We start from the raw sequence: 20,992 nt of genomic DNA, 5'->3' as shown, positions 1-20,992 counted from the left end.
CAAGGCAGAGGCCTCGCGGTCGCGGAAAAGAGTGAGAGGCGCCGAACGGTCGCTGAGAACTTATTCCTCAGCGACCGCTCGGCGCCTCTCTCTCTCTCCTCCGGATCTATTAAAAAAAAAAAAAAAAAAGACGGCGTTTCAATTGGGGGGGCACACCGGGGGGCACAGCATGATTTAGGGGGGGCCATGGCCCCCTCTGGCCCCCCCTGCCGACGCCACTGGGGCTGGGATGTGGCAGATGAAGTTCAACACCGATAAATGTAAGGTTATGCACATGGGGAAGAAAAATCCAGGCTGGGAATATGTATTAAATGGGAAAACACTGGGGATGACTGACATGGAAAAGGACTTAGGAGTTTTAGTTAACAGTAAATTTACCTGTAGCGACCAGTGTCAGGCAGCTGCTGCTAAGGCAAATAAAATCATGGGGTGCATCAAAAGGGGCATAGATGCCCACGACAAGGAAATAATTCTACCACTGTACAAGTCACTAGTCAGACCACACATGGAATACTGTGTACAGTACTGGGCACCAGTGTACAAGAAACACCAGTGTACAAGAAAGATATAGTGGAGCTGGAGAGGGTTCAAAGACGGGCAACCAGAGTAATAAGGGGAATGGGAGGACTACAGTACCCAGAAAGATTATCAGAATTAGGGTTATTTAGTTTGGAAAAAAGACGGCTTAGGGGGGATTTAATAACTATGTATAAATATATAAGGGGACAGTACAGAGATCACTCCCAGGACCTATTTATACCCAGGACTGTATCTATAACAAGGGGACATCCTCTACGGTTGGAGGAAAGAAGGTTTCTACACCAGCACAGACGGGGGTTCTTTACAGTAAGAGCGGTGAGATTATGGAACTCTCTGCCAGAGGAAGTGGTAATGGTAAACTCAATAAAAGAGTTCAAAAGGAGCCTGGACGTGTTTCTTGAAAGCAATAATATTACAAGTTATGGATATTAGATTAATAGGGACAGAACGTTGATCCAGGGATTTATTCTGATTGCCATATTTGGAGTCGGGAAGGAATTTTCCCCCTGGTATGGGGCAATTGGCATCTGCTTCATAAGGGTTTTTTTTGCCTTCCTCTGGATCAACACAGTAGGGACACAATATGTATATAGGTTGAACTTGATGGACTTTGGTCTTTTTTCAACCTTATGAACTATGTTACTATGTTACCCTAGACCTCTCACACTGGATCTCATTGTTGCCTCGTTTAATGTGAGGAGTCTGAGGAGCACTGTCAGAAGGGGTGCTTTATTTTCCATCTCGGCCACTTAGCTATACACATCCACAGCCTGGCTCTCTGACCCTTGGCTCTGTGGGCCCTATTTTCAAGTGGTCCTCTTTTTAAGTGGCAAGCAGGAGTTAACACCTGGAGTTAGAAACTGGAGGGAGGCACTGCAAACAATAACAGGTAACCCTCACTAATCACATAGATACAATATGTTTACACTGTCTATCTTGCTCCTTCTTTTCTCCTCTCTGCTAAAAGTATTCACCATATCCTATTGCGCCGAGCCCCATAATGATCCCCACACCATCCTTATCTCACCCTCCCTCCTCCCATCACCTATGCTTGCTTCACATGATCTGCTATGTTTCCTTATAAACCTTTTTCCTTTTACTTCTGCTGTTACCAAAACCATCCACTCCTTTAAGTCCTACTCCCACATTCTCTCACTCCTACTACTGCTTGCTGCCGGTGACATCAACCCGAACCCTGGTACCCTAACAGTCCCCACCCTTTCTTGCTCACCTTCCCACAGAAAACACCACAGGTCCCACACTACCAAGTATCTCACTACCATTAAACCACAGCTCTCATCCCCATTCTTTTCCTTTGCCCTCTGGAATGCTCGCTCGGTCTGTAACAAACACATTTTTAAAGATCTTAATGTGTGTTTGCAAACTCTTTTTAAGTTGAATGAGGCTGGTGTAAGCAATACCGACAAACTGATTTTTTAGTTAAAGAAGGAGATTAAAAAGGTTTTAGATTTTAAAGGTAAACAAATTATTTTTAATGCCCGGGTACAGCACCCGCTTCTTTTATAAACAAATAGCCTAGTCCTCCATTGCGGGCATTTTAAAAGTGTCACAAGAGTTTTACCAAAACCTTTCTAATGAGAAAGTTATAGATTGTTCCTTTTTAAAAAATACTATGGGGGCCATAACAAATGTTTTAGGGTCTGATGATCAAGCATGTTTAAACAGAAAGCTATCTTTAACTGAATTGCATGATGCATTGCATTAATTTCCTGATGCTCCCCAGGAGCAGATGGAATCCCTATTGAATTTTATACATGTTTTTGGGAACTTTTATGGGACAATCTTTTTAATATTTTTATAGAAGCTTTTAATGCCCAGGAGTTACCCTCTTCCTGGAGAAGAGACATTATTACGAATGAATGAATATCTGAATGAGTGAATGATTATCTGTGAATTAGTGAATAAATATTTGTGAACGACTGAATGAATATGTGTGTGTGATAGCATGGATGGGTAAGGGGGGGGGAGACGCCACAGGCAGGCTGTTTTGGTGGCAAAGATGCCACAGGCATGCTGTTTTGGTAGCAAAGATGCCACAGGCATGCTGTTTTGGTGGCAAAGTTGCCACAGGCAGGCTGAGTGAAACCCGTCCGTGGAAACCCTCCGGATGCGGGTGTCAGTGTGCCAAACCTGTCCTGGTGTTTGTGATTGGGTGTCAGTGTGACAGAGCCTGTCCTGGTGTGTTTGGGTGTCGGTGTGGCAGAGCCTGTTCTGGTGTGTGTGGGTGTCAGTGTAGCAGAGCCTGTCCTGGTGTGTGTTTGTGTATGGGTGTTTGTGTGCCTGTCCAGAGCCTGTCCTGGTGTGTGTGTCTGGGTGTTGGTGTGGCATAGCCTGTCCTGGTGTGTGTACGAACACTGAAAAGAACCCCAGCACTCCAGCTTCCAATCCTTAGGTTACTTTATACAAAGAAAGCAAAACAAAAAAGCAACGTTTCGGCCAAACAGGGCCTTTGTCAAGCTCAAAAGGCCCTGTTTGGCCGAAACGTTGCTATTTTTGTTATGCTTTCTGTTTTTGTTTTGCCCTTTTTTCCTGCTAGCACCCAGCTTCCTGGGAGTTAAGTGCTGAACCATTTCTTCTTTTTTAACTGTCCTGGTGTGTGTGTTTGGATGTCGGTGTGGCAGAGCCTGTACTGGTGTGTGTTTGGGTGTCGGTGTGGAAAAGCCTGTCCTGGTGTGTGTGTTTGGTTATCTGTTTCCTTAATTTACAGTAGGAACTACCGTATTTGCTCGATTATAAGACGACCCTGATTATAAGACGACCCCCCAAATCTTAATATTAATTTAGGAAAAAAAGAAAAAGCCTGAATATAAGACGACCCTATAGGAAAAAAGTTTTACCAGTAAATGTTAATTCATGTAAATTATTTTTTAAATAAAAGCTATGATTGATAAAAATATTTTGGTTTTATTTCCTTCTATTTTCCAACCTGCCCCCCCAGTTATGCACATCTGCCCCAGAAATGCCTTATACCCCCTATATGCCTTTTAACCCTCTAAATGCCACTGTGCCCCATGATATGCCTTTTAACCCTATATGCCACTGTGCCCCATGATATGCCTTTTAACCCTATATGCCACTCTGGCACTTAGAGGGTTAAAAGGCATATTATGGGGAAGAGTGGCATATAGGGAGGTTTAAGGCATTTCAGGAGGCAGAGTGGTGTATAGAGGGTTAAAAAGGCATTTCTGGAGGCAGAGTGGCATTAAGGGGGTTAAAAGGCATTTCACAGAGCACCCTGCCTCCAGAAATGCCTTATGCCCCCCATTTAACACTCCCCCCCGCCCCACTTACCGGTACTTCTGAGTCCCCTGTCATGTAGCTGGGCCAGCGTGTAGACTCACGCTGCAGCCGGAAGGAGGCGTGGCTAGCAGCGTGGGTTGTCTGCGTGCATCGCGCAGACATTCCCCGGCTGTCAGAGATCAGAGTTCCCGGCGCCACACCGGTGCGGGGAACTCTGATCTTTGACAGCGCGATGCACGCAGACAACCCACGCTGCTAGCCACACCTCCTTCCGGCTGCAGCGGAAGTTGTCTACACGCTGCCCCAGCTGAACACCGGGGACTCTGAAGTACCGGTAAGTGGGGCGGGGGGGTTGAGACAGGAGGATCCAGATCCCCTGCAGCTGCGGGGGATCTGGATCTTAGTCGTCTCATAGTCAGACTTTGAGGTCTGATTATAAGACGACCCCGATTATAAGACGAGGATTTGCTTTGAAAAAAACCTCGTCTTATAATCGAGCAAATACGGTATTTCATTTTTACTTATCCAGAGATAAAACGCCCTCCTGAATTTGTAGTGACTTCAGGGGACAAAACATTCAAGGCCCTGAAATCATTTAGTGGAAAAGATAAGGTATTGTGTTATTTACTCTATAATATTTATTTCAAGGCTTAGTCGCACTAAATTGTGGCTTCAGGCTTCCCATGTTGAATGACCAAGTATTATGTATATGTATGTACATATATGTTTTTTCATAAAAATGGGCTGCTAAGTCTGAAATGCCCGGGCCTATTTTTTGTCCCAGTCCGGGCCTGATCCGGGGTGTCCCAATCCCGGGCAGGGCAGGGGTACAGGTGAAGGCTCTGGGCTACATGGATGATGTTAGTTTATATTGCACAACCCCAGAGTCATTCAAAAGAGCTATTAGAACAACTGAGTATTTTACACGTGCCTCTGGTTTTAAGCTGAATCTTAACAAATGTGACTGTTTTACTATTGGGATGGCAGTCAGACACCTGCTGTCCAGACCCAAGGTGACAGTATTAAAATTCTGGGAGTGGTTTTTGATTAGGCAAATAATGGCGAGAGATCATGGGATATCGTTTTAGAAAAATTAAGCCGTAAAATAGAATTATGGCAAACCCGAAAGCTGACAATGAAAGGAAGAATTTTAATCATCAAGGCAATACTCTTACCAATAATGATATATTTAGGGGTGGTATTTCCCTCTTCTGACTTGTACGCAAAGAAATTTATACGTGTTTGTTTCATGTTTTTCTGGAACTCCAGAAGTGAGAAACTTAAAAGAGAAAGTGTGCAAACAAAACGTGAGTGGTAAGGGGATGCCCGATGTGAAGCATATTTCATATATAATGAAGCCCACGGGGGCCAGAATGGACTAGAGTGGGCCCTGACAGAGTGCTGAGCAGGGCTAGGCTAAGGCAGGAATTGTGGATTTTAGGGGAGGAGTTTTGGTAGGAGGATATTTAAGTTTGGTGATCACAGGGGTAAGGATCCATTTTGTTTAACCTTACCTGGTGGTGTTTGTCCCACCCTCCCTCCCATTATGTGGTTGAGTTTGTGGAGTAGTGTTGCTGCATTAGTCACAGTTGTGGGCGGTAGCTTGCCAGGTATCCATGGGGTTAATGTGGTGGTATGATCCTTGGTGGTCATAACTGGTGGGAGGTTCCTTGCAAGGAGTGGTGCTCGGAACCTCGGGTCCGGGTTGGGGCATCCTGGTATGTCCCTTCCCAAATTGGTGTATGGTATGGTGTTGCTGCATTAGTCACAGTCGTGGGCGGTAGCTTGCCAGGTATCCATGGGGTTAATGTGGTGGTATGATCCTTGGTGGTCATAACCGGTGGGAGGTTCCTTGCAAAGAATGGTGCTTGGAACCTTGGGTCCGGGTTGGGGCATCCTGGTATGTCCCCTCCCAAATTGGTGTGTGGTATGGTGTTGCTGCATTAGTCACAGTCGTGGGCGGTAGCTTGCCAGGTATCCAAGGGGTTAATGTGGTGGTATGATCATTGGTGGTCATAACCGGTGGGAGGTTCCTTGCAAGGAGTGGTGCTCGGAACCTCAGGTCCGGGTTGGGGCATCCTGGTATGTCCCCTCCCAAAATTGGTGTGTGGTATGGTACCTAGATAACTTGGCAAGCTAGGTTGGTTTTGGTTACGTCATTGTCTCTGTTAACGCATCTATGTTTATTATTTCAGGTTTTACAGGACAATGACTGTTAAATAAAACGGCTGTGGCCTTTTCAAACCCATCTTGTGTGTTGGTGTTTTATTTAATTGAGCAAATGAGCCAAGCCTGGCCCGTGAGTCGAAGCTACATCTGTCAAGTTTTTTACTATGTGTTTTAAAAACTTTTACAAAGAATGTACTTTTGCTTACTTTTTACGCTACGTGGCTGGTCATATTTTTAGGAAATAGAACTTTTACTCGCTGTCTCTTTTAAATCCACCAAAGCAGTATGTCGTTTTAGAAAAAACAATGCAATTTTATAACCTCCAAGATTTTAGCATGAATATTTTATCAAATCCTAAGAAGTTGACTGCTGCTATATTGTCAAAGGAACAAACTGAACAAGTGGCACAATATTCTCTAAGAGTCCAGAAGAGTTTGGCAGAATGTATGTTGCCACTTTCTAGCCAATTCTGAGAGATCTTGCATGGCAGGTAGCGCATGAATGTTTGCCAACTAGACAATTTCAGCACAGGAGAGGTCTTGGTGCCACCGCTAAGTGCTTTTATGCACAGTACATATGGAAAAAGGCAGGCACACTTTTAAAATGTATTTGTGGCCTCTGGTTTTTAAGCTATACAGTTGTTTTATATGGCCTTTTTTCCTGTCCCACAGTTGACCAGTCGCGTGTTTTATGGATTATATCATTGTATAAAAATTAATTCATTTTATCATTTTAAGTGTCATCCTTTAACCTGGTTTAAATTATTTATTTATTGTACGGTTGCATATAGTTAATAAAAATGTGAATCTGGCTCCTGAAATCCTTAGATCTAACTTGCACCTACCTGACTAAAAAAACCTGTGTGTCTTTATATGAAATCTTATTGGAACTCCAACTCTGCTTCTTTGATTCTGCTCATCATTATTACACCTGCTACAGATTCCAATACTCCTTATAGCTCCAAAATCTCACTTGGACTTAAGCTATTAACTCTGGGGTAAGAAAACTGTACTAACCTCTGCCTACCTGCTTTCATAAGCTGTTGTTTCTACAACATCTCCAATTGGACTTACTCCTATACTTCACGTTCATGATATTTTGCTTTGCTTTATGAATTATCTGAAACAAGAGATATAACTTCCCTGCCTTGGATTTACTCATCTGTTTCTGGAGTATTGTGTGCCTTCTTTTTTTTTTGTACTCGGTTCTCTTTATGAATAAAGACCTTCAACCTGAATTAACCGTTAACCCTGAGTTGAGCCTCTTTCCTGACCTGGTAAGGTTCATGACAATCACAACTAGAGAATTACAAAGGGTAGTTGCATCTTTAAGAGTCTCCTAAACTACAATACAATGTCACCTACAGTAGTGGCCAAAAAGGTTTGAGAATGACACAAGTATTCGTCTTCACAAAGTTTGCTGCTTCAGTGTTTTTAGATATTTTTGTCAGATGTTACTATGGTCTTTTTTTTTTTTTTTTTTATAACCAACTAAAACTTTTCATTCCCCTTATTAGTTATGTGGCCCTCCTCAACTTTCTCTAGTTCCATAATGTTTGTTTTTTTAAGAAAAGACGCCCGGATTTCAACTACATATTCAAGGTGGGGTCTCACCATAGACCTGAAAATATCTTATTTGCCTTTGCAGCCGCTAGCTGGCACTGTGCACTTCTGCTAGGTCTATTGTCTACAATTACTCCCATTTATCAGCCCAGTTACACAATTTATCCAAATCCTCTTGCAGTAGAGACACATCTAGTCCCTATGACGCAGACAACCCCCGCTTCTAACCGCACCTCCTTCCAGCTGCTGCGGAAGTTGCATATGCGAATCAAGTAGACGTCTACCTGCTGCCCGGACAACACACCGGGGAGTCAGAAGCACTGGTAAGTTGGGGGGGGGGGTGTTAAGTGGGGGGCATAAGGCATTTCTGTAGGCAGAGTGCTCTATCATATGCCTTTTAACCCCCTTAATGCCACTCTGCCTCCAGATATGCGTTTTAACCCCCTTTATGCAACTCGGCCTCCAGAAATGCCCTTTAACCCTCTATACGCCACTCTGCCTCCTGAAATGCCTTATACCTCCCTATATGCCACTCTGCCCCATTATATGCCTTTTAAGCCCCTAAAGGCCAGAGTGGCATATAGGGGTATAAGGCATTTTTGGAGGCAGGGCGGCACATAGGGGGTCAAAAGGCATATCATGGGGCACAGTGGCATGTAGGGGGTATAAGGCATTTCTGGGGCAGAGTGGCAAGCCTGGGGGCAGATGTGCATAACTGGGGGGGCAGGTTTGAAAATAAAAGGAAATAAAAACAAAAAAATATATTTTTCTCAATCATAGCTTTTATTTAAAAAATAGTTTACATACATAGTTTACATGAATTAACATTTACTAGTAAAACTTTTTCCTATAGGGTCATCTTATATTCAGGCTTTTTCTTTTTTTGTCCATCGGCTCTTCCATGGTAAAAACAGAAAAACAAAAAAACCCACAACCTTCTTCAGTTGTCAGACAATACTGGAACTTAAAATCAGATCATGTTCTATAGTCTGGTTAAACCAAAATAGTGCTTTTTGGCAATAAACACTAGAGGTGGGTTTGGTGCAAACAAAGAGGTAGCCATATGGAAATATATATATATCAATACAAAACGATGTGGGTGGGGAAATAAGAGTGTACATGATTATTAAATTATTTAAAAAAATATTTAATCTTAATATAAATTGTATAAGTAGCAAACTACAAGAAAAAAATTAAAAAACATCAAATCCTACTATAAATGTGATATGTGTGAAAGAAAACTGTAAATAAATCAATCGCGATTGGCGTACATGTGATTATAAAAAAATTTAAAATATTGAAAGAGTAAAAAAAAGGATATTATTAAATATTTAACTTATCATTTAGTGCTAATATAGATTAATATAAATTTGTAAATGTTCATGATTCTGAGTGCACTATTTCACTTATCAAAATGTCTGATAATATAACATTATATAAGTATATTAAATTATAAAACCGTGCTTTCTGTCACGCACAGCGTAGAATAGAACCTGTAATCAGGTAGAACAGCATGTGCAAGTCCAATAGACAGATCACAAAAAGTCCAGCACAGAATAGCCAATGAGCAAGCCGAGGTCAGGAAGCCAGAAGTCAGGATCGTTGCAGGATAAGCCGAGGTCAGGAAGCCAGGGTAGTCGTGAGGGTAGCCAGAGTCAAACGCCAGGAATCGGTAACAGGAACAAGCCGGGTCGGTAACGGGGAATCAACAGAAACGCGTACTGAGCAGACACTATACAAGATAGGTACAACCATCAGAAGGCAAGGTTGGGATGTTTCTGAGGCTCTTATATAGGCCGAGGAAGTCCAGGCATCAATTACTGAATTCCCGCCAAAAATTCAAAAGTGCCGTTATGTCACTTCCGGTTAGCGGCCATCTTGGGATTGGCGGATCGTAAAATCCTAAAAGGAGTCGTAGTACCGGCTGGCGCCACTAGGTGGCGTGCAGAGGACCGCGTGCACGCAGCAGGACCGGACCTGGCTCCAGCAGTGGATGGCAGACGTGAGGAGTTGCGAGGTCTTCCCCTTCCTCGCGGCGGCGGAGGCTGTGTCGCAGAGGCGGGAGGTCTCCCTCTCCGTTGCGGCGGCTGCGGTAAGGCGGGGGGTCTCCCTCTTCTCCTCGGCGGCTGAGGCTGCTGTGCCGAGGCGGGAGGTCTCCCTCTTTTCCGCGGCGGTTGCAGCTGCTGCAGTAAGGCGGGGGGTCTCCCTCTTCTCCTCGGCGGCTGCCGGTCCGAGGACCCAGAGGCACCGGCAGCCAGGTATGTGACAGTACCCCCCCTCGAAGGGGCGGCCACCGGACGGCCCTTGGCAAGACCAACACGTCTCCTGGCGAGGAAGACCCGTACCAGACGAGGAGCGTTGAGACGAGCAGCGGGTACCCAGGAACGACTCTCCGGACCAAGTCCTCTCCAGTGGATCAGATACTGCACGCTCCCTTGTTGTCTGCGAGTGGCCAGAATCATCTGAGGACAACGCCGAAGTGGATCTGCACCAGAAGTCCCCGCAGCAGGAGGTCTTGTGGAAGTAAAACGATTGCACACCAAAGGCTTCAGAAGCGAGACGTGAAAGACTCGAGGAATCCGAAGGGTACGAGGTAAGAGAAGTTCGTAGGCTACTGGATTGATCCGGCGAATGATAGGAAAAGGACCAATAAAACGTGGAGCCAATTTCATGGAAGGAACCCTAAGTTTGAGATACCGGGTCGACAACCAGACCCTCCCTCCAGGCAAATACGCAGGAGCACTGGAGCGTCTTTTGTTAGCCTGATGCTCCTGTCGCCTGCCCGCCTGTTGCAATGCCTCTAGTACTGAAGACCACGTGGACCGTATGGTAGCCAATCTTTCCTGTAATTCAGGAACCGCAGAGGCAGGGAACGTTCCGGGAAAGGACTGTGGATGCAGACCATACAGAAGAAAGATGACACTCCAGTTGTTACGAGCAAACTCAGCGAAAGGTAGCAGATTAACCCAATTGTCCTGGTGGTTATTGACAAACAGGCGTAAATACTGCTCCAAGTGTTGATTAGCCCTCTCCGCTGCTCCGTTGGACTGTGGATGATACGCGGACGAGAATGCCAGAGTAATACCCAAGGCCTTAGTGAATTCACGCCAGAAGCGTGCTACGAATTGTGAACCTCGGTCGGAGACAATCTCGGTGGGTAATCCATGGAGACGGACGATCTCACGTATAAAGACTTCGGCCAACATGGCAGCAGAGGGCAATTTTTTCAACGGGATCATATGAGCCATCTTGGAAAAGCGATCAACAACCATAAGGATAACAGTATGACCTCTGGAGTTAGGTAAGTCCACAATAAAGTCCATGGCTATGTGCGTCCACGGAATCGAAGGAAGAGGCAGAGGATGCAACAGGCCAGCAGGTAGTCTCTTGGAAGACTTGTTAGCTGCACACTTGGTACAGGACTGGACGAACAGGACGACGTCCTTGGCCCAATTCGGCCACTAAAAAGTTCTGGGCACGAGCTCCTTAGTGCGTGTAATTCCCGGATGTCCCGCCGTCCTGGAACCATGAGAAAGACGGAGGACTCGAGACCGGAAACGAACAGGAACAAATAACTTGCCAACTGGTAGAGAAACCGGAGCTTGAGTCTGCATACTGGCAATACGATCCAACAGGGGAGTACGACAGGTAAGTCGGATAGCAGCCATGACCTTGGTCGCAGGAACGATCGCCTCGGGTTCGTGACACTCCTCTTCAGGAAACGTGTGCATGCGTGAGAGAGCGTCAGCTTTGATATTCTTGGATCCTGGACGGTAGGTCAAAACAAAGGGGAATCGTGACAGGAACAAGGACCATCTTGCTTGCCGAGGATTGAGACATTTTGTGGTCTCGATGTACTGTAGGTTCTTATGATCTGTTAAGATCAAGGTAGGAACTTGTACCCCCTCCAGCAGATGTCGCCACTCCTCCAGGGAAAGAAAAACTGCCAACAGTTCCTTGTTGCCGATGTCATAATTCTTCTCCGCAGAAGAAAATCTCCTGGAGAAGAAACCACACGGGTGTAGTGGCCCACTATACGAGGCCCTCTGGGATAGGACAGCCCCCACGCCCGTCTCTGATGCATCTACCTCCAGGACAAACGGTAAAAGGGGATCCGGATGTCGCAATACCGGAGCAGTAGTAAACCTCTCCCTCAACTTGTCAAAAGCGGAGATGGCAGCGGGTGGCCATTCGATGGTATTGGCCCCTTTCTTGGTCAGGGCCGTCAGAGGAGCAGCAATCTTAGAATAGTCTCTGATAAAACGTCTGTAGTAGTTGGCAAACCCTAGAAAGCGTTGTAACGGTTTCAGACCCACAGGCTGCGGCCAGTCCTTGATAGCCTGTACCTTGGAAGGGTCCATCTCAAATCCCTCCGGGGAAATGACATACCCCAAAAACAAGACCTTGCGAACCTCGAAATCGCATTTCTCCAGCTTGGCGTAGAGCCCATGTTGCCGTAGTCGGTGTAGTACTTTAGTTACCTGCATGCGATGAGTCGAGAGATCCGAAGAATAAATCAAAATGTCATCCAAATACACCACGACAAACTGTTGCAGGAAGTCTCTGAGACAGTCGTTGATGAACTCCTGAAAAACAGCTGGCGCATTGCATAACCCGAAAGGCATCACTGTATACTCGTAATGTCCCGACCGTGTATTAAAAGCCGTCTTCCACTCATCGTCGGCACGAATTCTAACAAGATTGTAGGCCCCCCGAAGATCCAGCTTGGTATAGATGGTAGCTCCGCGCAAACGGTCAAACAGTTCGGAGATCAATGGAATGGGGTACGTGTTACGTCTTGTAATTCTGTTAAGGCCCCTGTAGTCGATGCATGGGCGCAGCTCTCCATTCTTCTTCTTTACAAAAAAAAATCCTGCTCCTGCGGGCGACGTAGATCGGCGAATAAATCCCTGACGAAGATTCTCCTCAATATACGACTCCATGGCTTTAGTTTCAGGAACAGAGAGCGGATAAACCCGACCTCTGGGTGGCATGGTACCAGGAAGCAGATCGATGGGACAGTCGTATGGTCGGTGCGGAGGTAGTTTCTCCGCCTCCTTCTTGTCGAAAACGTCCGCGAAACACCGATACGGCTCAGGCAGAAGCGAAGTCCCGATGGAATTCAGTGTCACTGACGTAGTCCTCAGGGGTGAAAGGCAATGATCCTTGCAGGAACTGCTCCAAGCCGTAATTTGGTTGGTACACCAGTGACTACGCAGCCAAGGATACCCCAATATAATCGGAACAGACGGGGAATGGATGAGCAACAGCTGCAACGGTTCGCTGTGAACCACTCCCACAGAGAGGGTAAGTGGAGTCGTGTGAAGAGTTATGTGCTCCTGAAGAAGAGGCCTCCCGTCGATAGCCTCCACGGATAACGGATTGGGAAGGGGGAGGGTGGGGACCAGAAACCGGCTACAAAACTCAGAGTTAATAAAGTTGCCGGCCGCGCCGGAATCCAGAAAGGCCATGGTGTTCACGGAACCCCTAGACCAGACTAGTCGAACCGGAACAGTCATGCGGGTGATCTTGGTTTCAGGGGATGGTCTGATCACACCTATAGTAGGTCCCCTCAGCCTACCTAGGTGCGGGCGTTTCCCGGCCTCTTAGAACAGTTCTTGAGAAAATGCCCCGACAGACCACAATACAGGCATAATCCCTCTCTTCTCCTCCTGCTCCTCTCACGCTCAGAGAGTCTAGCTGCCCCCAGCTGCATAGGTTCCTCCGTAGTGTCTGACAAGGTGGATGAGGACGGAATTTGGGAAAAATGACGTACAGTGTCCCTCACTCCCCTCTCCTGTCGTCTCAAGCTCTCACGTTGAGTTTGTCTTTCACGAAGACGCAAGTCCACCTGGGAGACGTACTGTATTACCGCATCCAGGTCCGTAGGAAGGTCTCTAGCCGCGATCTCATCCTTGAGGGATTCAGATAGTTCATTCAGAAATGCGGCGACTAGAGCCTCATTGGTCCAGTTGACCTCTGCCATCAGGGTGCGGCATTCGATGGAATACTCCTGAAGAGAACGGGAACCTTGGCGGATAGAAAACAGGGATGCGGATGCCGTACTCCTCCTTCCAGGAACGTCAAACACCGAACGCAGACTTGAGACAAATTCCGAGTAGGACCGAACTGGAGGAGCATTTCTCTCCCATAGTGGAGAGGCCCAAGCCAGTGCTTTGCCCGTGAGTAACGAAATTACATAGCCCACCTTAGCCCGTTCAGTAGGAAAGGCATAGGGCGAAAGTTCAAAATGTATCTCGCACTGGTTCAGGAACCCTCTGCATGCTGCTGGCTCGCCATCATAACGCTGGGGGGGAGGTAGATGAGCGGGCACAGACTGAATAGGTGCAGGTGGAGGTGGAAGAACCGCAATTGCCGGAGGACCTTGTAGCGCTGGGTCGGTGCGTTGCAACAACGTCTGGAGAGCTTGGGCAAACTGATCCAAACGGTGATCCATTCCATCCAAAAGATCCTCTGTGGAGCTCTGCTGTCCTACCGATGCAGGTCTCATATTGGCCTTCTGATTCTGTCACGCACAGCGTAGAATAGAACCTGTAATCAGGTAGAACAGCGTGTGCAAGTCCAATAGACAGATCACAAAAAGTCCAGCACAGAATAGCCAATGAGCAAGCCGAGGTCAGGAAGCCAGAAGTCAGGATCGTTGCAGGATAAGCCGAGGTCAGGAAGCCAGAAGTCAGGGTAGTCGTGAGGGTAGCCAGAGTCAAACGCCAGGAATCGGTAACAGGAACAAGCCAGGTCGGTAACGGGGAATCAACAGAAACGCGTACTGAGCAGACACTATACAAGATAGGTACAACCATCAGAAGGCAAGGTTGGGATGTTTCTGAGGCTCTTATATAGGCCGAGGAAGTCCAGGCATCAATTACTGAATTCCCGCCAAAAATTCAAAAGTGCCGTTATGTCACTTCCGGTTAGCGGCCATCTTGGGATTGGCGGATCGTAAAATCCTAAAAGGAGTCGTAGTACCGGCTGGCGCCACTAGGTGGCGTGCAGAGGACCGCGTGCACGCAGCAGGACCGGACCTGGCTCCAGCAGTGGATGGCAGACGTGAGGAGTTGCGAGGTCTTCCCCTTCCTCGCGGCGGCGGAGGCTGTGTCGCAGAGGCGGGAGGTCTCCCTCTTTTCCGCGGCGGTTGCAGCTGCTGCAGTAAGGCGGGGGGTCTCCCTCTTCTCCTCGGCGGCTGCCGGTCCAAGGACCCAGAGGCACCGGCAGCCAGGTATGTGACACTTTCTCAAAATAATAAGAAAAAAAAAAGAAAAAAAACACAGCCACAATGCAGACATAATACATTTGTTTATGCTTTTGTAGTTTTCCACCAGTCGTGAGCCTTCTTAATCGAGTCTAACACAGCCATTTGGACTTCAAATGTCACAAAAAAACCGTATATATTATTCTCCTTTAAAGCAGTAGTGATTTCCTTTTAGTGACCTCTCTGTTGGCGAGTACTTTGTGATAAGTCCAGAAAGAAAATTCATTTTTAAAATCTTTCTTCTTCTGTATTGTACGTTCTTGAAGCCACATACATTTTGTGGCGGATCTGGAATGTCAGAAATTGCACGATCACATCTCTATGGGTCTCCCAAGAAATTATTTTTGGTTTAGGGATTCTATATGCTTTTTCTATATTTTTTTCACTTTGTGCTTCCTTGATGCCCATATCTTGAAGCAGACTTAGTAAGGTCTTTCATATTGATTTGTTCTGTTAGACCTCCAATTTTAAGATTTTTTGCGTCGGGCCTTATCCTCCATATCCGCCAGTTTATCTTTCATTAATATTATTTTATTTTCTAATATTTTCTAATTATAGTTTATCTTTAGCATTATTTTGTTCAAACTCCGTCTGCTCAATTTTTTGTTCTACAGTTTTTAGTCATACACATATATATATGTCTGTTTTAATATCAGCAAAATAGTTTTTTAGCTCTTCTATTAATTGCTGATCAGTGCAGGATTAAATACACTGCTGCATTTTTTTCTTGAATAAACGGCTCATCTAGCTTTTTATTTTTTTTTATATTTCTTCTTTTAGGTGAGCAGAGTGAGACCATTTTTTTTCCTTTTTGCTATCCTGGTCAATCTTTCTATCCTTCCTTTTTCCTTCTAAACCTCTTCTTTGTGACATTTTGAACTTTGTTTTACCCTTTAATCACTCTGCTTCCTTCCCTTCCTTCCTCATCTCTCCTTTATATCGTCCTTGTACCAGTATATAATATTGTAATCGATAGTATATTTATGCAGATGAATATTAGCAAAGCTTTTCATTACATGTTATATTGTCTTTGTTTCTTTCCCATCTCTTCGCCTCCCCCTCGTCTCCTCACTTCTCTCTTATGTTAATACATTGCAAGCCGTTATACATTTAGAAAAATCATATAGATAGGGAAGAGAAAAATCACAGCACAGACAGGTAAATTGGGGGAGGACTCACTGCGCAAGGAATTAGCGGCCTTATCTTTCAAGAGGGTTGCAGCTCTTATTTTCATAGACCTGGGTTGGGTCACTCAAGCTGATCTTTCTTTCTCAGCCTCGCTTCCACCTATTTCTTGTTTTCTTCTTACAGTGTGTCAAGTTCCATACGGGTATGAGAGTGCCAAAATCTCTCCAGGATCACTCGTTCAGCTCTCTGAGCAGTACAGACCACGGCGAACAATTGTAACGCCTTGAATTCTTGGCGGCTGCAACTGTGAGTACGATGACCTTCGAAGCACGCCTAACCGCTCTGTGAGTTAACAGATTTCCTTGCTGTATCCCAGCATTTCTCCTGCCTTTCTGCACCTCCAGAACTTGGTCACCTAACCATGTATCCAAGTCCTGATCTACTGGGGTGCATTCATGAGGGGACACACAATGACACTCTCTAGAGTCCGGCTAGCTAGCAGTGTACTTAAAGGGCAGCATGTTACCCAGGACACTCGGCACTTGCCTCTCTGCAGTGTCAACACAGACTTACCACACATCTAATGGGCATTTCTAAACTCAGGACAATTAGTAGAATCTATATAGCAGGGGGGGGGGGGGTTTATTACTTTTTACGGATGGGTAAAAGTAATTTTTTCTCAGTTTTTCACTATAGTTTATACTTGTTATAGTAAATGATATCATACAATCAAAATAAGTGTATCTAAAGAAAGCCCTTCTTGTCCGGAAAAAAACAATATACCGTATTTGCTCGATTATAAGACGACCCCCCAAAATCTGAACATTAATTTACAAAAAAAAAAGAAAAAGCCTGAATATAAGACGACCCTATAGGAAAAAAGTTTTACCAGTAAATGTTAATTCATGTAAACTATCCCTTATGAAAAATTACTGCAGTTTTTCTGAAGTAATACTGCAGTTTTTTCATGTCCAAAAAACTGCAGTATTACTGCACATTTACTGCATTTGTACTTCACTGTACTGCAGTTTTACTGCAGTTATTTTTGTACGGAAGTACAAATGCAATAAAGCTGCAGTACATTGAAGTACAACTGTAGGTTTGCAATATAAAAAAAAAATGCAGTAAATGTTCAGTAAAAGTGCAGTACAGTGAAGTACAAATGCAGTAAATGTGCAGTAATACTGCAGTAAAAGTGCAGTATTGCAGTTTTTTCATGTCCAAAAAACTGCAGTATTACTTCAGAAAAACTGCAGTAATTTTTTCGCAAGGGATGTGAACAATTGTTTGTTAATAAAAGCTATGATTGAGAAAAATATTTTGTTTTTATTTCCTTTTTTTCAACCTGCTCCCCCCCAGTTATGCACATCTGCCCCCAGGCTTGTCACTCTACCCCAGAAATGCCTTATACCCTCTAAATGCCACTGTGCCCCATGATATGCCTTTTGACCCCTTATGTGCCACTCTGACTCCAGAATTGCCTTATACCCCTATATGCCACTCTGGCATTTAGGGGGTTAAAAGGCATATTATGGGGCAGAGTGGCATATAGGGAGGTATAAGGCATTTCAGGAGGCCGAGTGGCGTATAGAGGGTTAAAAGGCATTTCTGGAGGCAGAGTGGCATTAAGGGGGTTAAAAGGCATTTCACAGAGCATTCTGCCTCCTGAAATGCCTTATGCCCCCCCATTTAAACACTCCCTCCTCCAAACTTACCGGTGCTTCTGAGTCCCTGGTTCTTAGTCCGGGCAGCGTGTAGAGCTCTATGCGATTCGCGTAGACAACTTCCGCTTGAACGGAAGTTGTCTACGCGAATCGCGTAGAGCTCTACACGCTGCCCGGACTAAGCACCGGGGACTCAGAAGCACCGGTAAGTTGGGGGGGCATAACACAGGGGGATCCAGGTCCCCTGCTTCTGAGTCCCCGGTGCTTAGTCCGGGAAGCGTGTAGAGCTCTACGTGAATCGCGTAGAGCTCTACACGCTGCCCGGACTAAGCACCGGGACTCAGAAGCACCGGTAAGTTGGGGGGGGATAACACAGGAGGATCCAGGTCTCCTGCATCGCATTTGAGGTCTGATTATAAGACGACCCCGATTATAAGACGAGGGGTATTTTTCAGAGCATTTGCTCTGGAAAAACCTTGTCTTATAATCGGTTAAATACGGTAATAATAATAATTTGTGTAAAACATTTAATCAGCTAAAGACTGAACACTCTCTCCCAGATAAATTAACTGGCCTCCTAATTAAAGGTTATCTAGCAAACTAGAATGTATCTCTAACCAGATAAGATATTTCTCATATTCAAAGAATATATAGCCTGAAAGAAAAACTTTCCAGTATTACCAAATAAAGTTGGAAAAGGTATTCTACAAAAAGATAACTAGGCGGTACTTTGTACCAAATAGAATGTTTGCAAAAGAGAATAGAGGTGGTGTAACCCACCCCAGTGAGTGGAGCGAATAAGCAAATAAGGAGATAAAGCTTACCCCTTTGGGGTTAAAAATGATCCGGGATATACATAAAAGATAAAAGAAACAAATAATAGTGCAAATAATAGTGCAACCATCTAGTAATGGGCTAGAACATTCACATGAGTGGAGCCAATGTGACCGACTCAAATCAAAATCGCTATGTGTGATTTGGGATCACACACCCATCTGTTGGTGAAGATCTGATCCAGGGCCCCCACCCGGGCTCTGGTGTGGATTACGCTGTGCTGACTGAGGACAGCACTTCCTCTTTAACACCAGCATAAATATAGATAGCAGCAGGAAAAAATAATGGGTCCAGTAAGGGATGAGTCTTAAAATGGTACTGTGCAAAACTGAGCAATATGTGGAGAGGATGCAGTATGTGCCAAATGTGCAAAATATGCAAACTGCAGTAATTATTTTAAACACAATATAACAAATAAAAACACATAATCCAAATGCAATACTCAAGTGAAAAATAGTCCCCCCCTGTGATCCTCCAATAACGCATTTCGCCTTGGGGCATTCTCAAATTGGTCCTGCTGTCTTCCTGCTCCAGTCTTTTCAACTGCGCAACCAATTTCCTTCCACTTCCTGGTTCCGTATACGTATGGTAACCTGAGTGGACCAAAAGTCCACTCATCTGAAAGGTTGCGGTTTTCGCGCATACTTGCATACACCCCGTCGGGGCAACATGTTTAACCCCTTGGCTGCTAAGCCATTTCCCACCTGGATGCTAAGCTGGTTTTCGGCATTTTGGTGCATCTCTCGTTTAAACGCGTTTAGAAGTACATTTCTTGAGAATAAACTATACAAACCATATATTGTTTTTTTCAGCACACCCAGCAGATTCCAAATATACAATTTTTATATGTGTATTTTTTCACTTCCGACTCAATAAAAACTAGTTTGTAATTTTATTTTTCTAAACTCTAATATCAAAACCTGTGTTGCTAAATATTTATAGTAGGTAACCGGTCTAAAATAAACAGAAATTGAGAACAGTAGACTGTTTTTCTAATATTTTAGTGCTAAAAGTTAAATTTACTAGACATCTTTAAATTTAATGCATGGCTGCCGTCAATTAAACAGCTCTAGCTGCCCGGGATGTTAAAATATGCCAACAAAACTATATAATTTTAGAAACTACACCCACAGCTGCAGCAAATTAGATCTTATTTGTATTTGTATCACAAATCTGATGTGCACAATAAATAAGTGAATATCACACTTATAAAAATAAAAAAATAAATTAAATTAAAAGCAACAAGTTCATTTATGTCTTGCGCACTCCAGTCTTGAGCTACTAATACATGCAGCCCCTCATTTGATGCGCCAAAGGGGTGTAGTTTCTGAAAATATATACTTTATGTACCATAATTTAACCTTCAAATGAGGGGTTACATGTATTTCTAGGAAAAAAGTTGAGTGCACAAATAATGATGGAATATGTCGCTTTGGCTAGAAAATATGTTTTTCTCTAACCATAGCGACATGTTCATTTGTCTCTTGCGCACTCCAGGTTTGTACTAGAAACACATGCAACCCCTCATTTGATGTCCCAAGGGGTGTAGTTTCTGCAAATGTGCACTTTTTGTGCCATAATTTAACTTCTTACGTGAGCAGTAATGCCACGTCAAGGCTTCAACCCTATTTACTGACCATTCACACGCCTTTCATATCTCCATTCACTCGCAGAAGCACACACCATACTTTCCATACATTCACTCACAGAAGCAAACACCATTCTTTCCCCTTACAATCCCAAAGATATGATGGTAAAGGGATAAAAAAAAAATCACTTTTACAGCAAAAATAAGTTTTGCAGTAAAAATGCAAGGAGCTCCAGGGATAAGATGGTTACTCAAGAACAGCCCCGGAGGGAAAAAAAATTGGACGGAGGGGCCACATGAATTTAGTGCGGACAAGGTACCCATGGTCAGGCCTGTTGAAGGGGTTAAGGCATGACTAAGGAAAATTTTGGTACTGAAAGTGTTAAGTTAGTGGCACGTGCAGGGGCCAGAAGGGAGGGGGTAATTACCCTCCCTTAGGGGTATATAAGGAAGGGTCGTGGCCTATAGGGGCAACCATTTTAAAGAAAATTTTCCCGCCCGTCCCTCCCCTGATTTTGGCAATTTTGCCGGGTACTCTGGTTTTAAGCTGGTACGGTGCAGGAGTTAACCATCTAGGTATGGTTACTTGTGGTGCACAGAGGTGTAAGTGCAGGACACTCCAGGGGCATGCGCCTCTGTGAATCGTAAGGTCATGTGACTGCCGCGCTAGGGGACGCCGGCAGTTTCAGCAGGGATACAGGTGGACACGCCCATACCAGCAGGTTACTTATTTGGTTATTAAGTTGGTTATTAAGTGGTTATTAAAATGATTACAATTGGTTATGTTATTTATATATATTGTGTCAAATTGGTTGTGGTAATAATATTTGACACTTTGTAACATGTTAATAAAGGTTGAGTGTCGCGGTGCTGAAGTTATTTCAAGTCCGCACCGCGGACAAATAATTCCATATCTGACATTTAATAAAGCTTGTAAAATAAAGAAGTGTCTCTTGTTTTATTTTGTAAAGAGGTA

This window comes from Sceloporus occidentalis, unplaced genomic scaffold, assembly GCF_023333645.1.
Source record: "Sceloporus occidentalis isolate IW3139 unplaced genomic scaffold, rSceOcc1.0.p SCAF_228, whole genome shotgun sequence".
Taxonomy (NCBI): Eukaryota; Metazoa; Chordata; class Lepidosauria; order Squamata; family Phrynosomatidae; genus Sceloporus; species Sceloporus occidentalis.
Note: the sequence above shows the minus strand (reverse complement) of the source record.